The sequence below is a fragment of the Palaemon carinicauda genome, chromosome 15 (genome assembly GCF_036898095.1).
Source record: "Palaemon carinicauda isolate YSFRI2023 chromosome 15, ASM3689809v2, whole genome shotgun sequence".
Lineage (NCBI taxonomy): Eukaryota > Metazoa > Arthropoda > Malacostraca > Decapoda > Palaemonidae > Palaemon > Palaemon carinicauda.
Genome location: NC_090739.1, coordinates 91,817,854 through 91,818,762, shown reverse-complemented (window position 1 = coordinate 91,818,762; position 909 = coordinate 91,817,854).

Genomic DNA, 909 nt, shown 5'->3' with positions numbered 1-909 from the left:
GTGGCTCCCAAATAGTGAAAAAAGCAATTGGTTTCCCCTCTTGGCGGAATTAGGTCTCCGTCCTCGCCGGATCCCCAACCCAATGTTGACGCAAACAGTACAAACTCGCTATGTGTCAGCTTCCTCAAGAATTCTGAGTGCCCTAACTTTATGGACTTCATGAAATTTGTGGCTCAGAAGGATGCTGATATCGATCCCCTTAACACATTTTTCCTAGAATCGGATAAGAGGGATTCCACCGTTAGGCAATATGATTCTGCTGTTAAGAAGTTAGCGAGGTTTCTGAGGGACTCTGATGTTCAGACAATGACTGCCAATCTGGCAGTTACTTTTTTCAGAACTTTGTTTGAAGGGGGGCTAGCTGTTAGTATTATTAACACGATCAAGTCCGCCTTGAAGAAGATATTTCAATTCGGGTTCAAGATTGATCTTACGGATTCATATTTCTCATCTTTTCCCAAAGCTTGTGCTAGACTAAAACTGGCAACCTGTCCACGCGCGGTTTTTTGGTTTCTAAATGATGTCCTTAAATTGGCTTCTGACACTGATAATGACTCATGCTCCTACATAACAATTCTTAGGAAAACATTATTCTTGGTAAGTTCAGCTTCAGGAGCCAGAATATCTGAACTCTTGGCCTTATCTAGAGAGCCGGGTAGCATTGACTTTCTTTCTTCTGACGAGGTCTTGCTCTCTCCAGATAGGCATTTCTTAGCAAAGAATGAGGATCCCCAGTCTAGATGGACTCCGTGGAAAGATTGTTCCACTCTCTCAGGATCTCTCCCTGTGCCCTGTTAACTCTCTGAAAGCTTACTTGAATAGAACTCCTAATACATCTTCAGGCCCTTTGTTTGTTCTAGAACATGGAGGAACTATTTCCCTGAAGGGAATTAGGCAGCAGATTCCTTA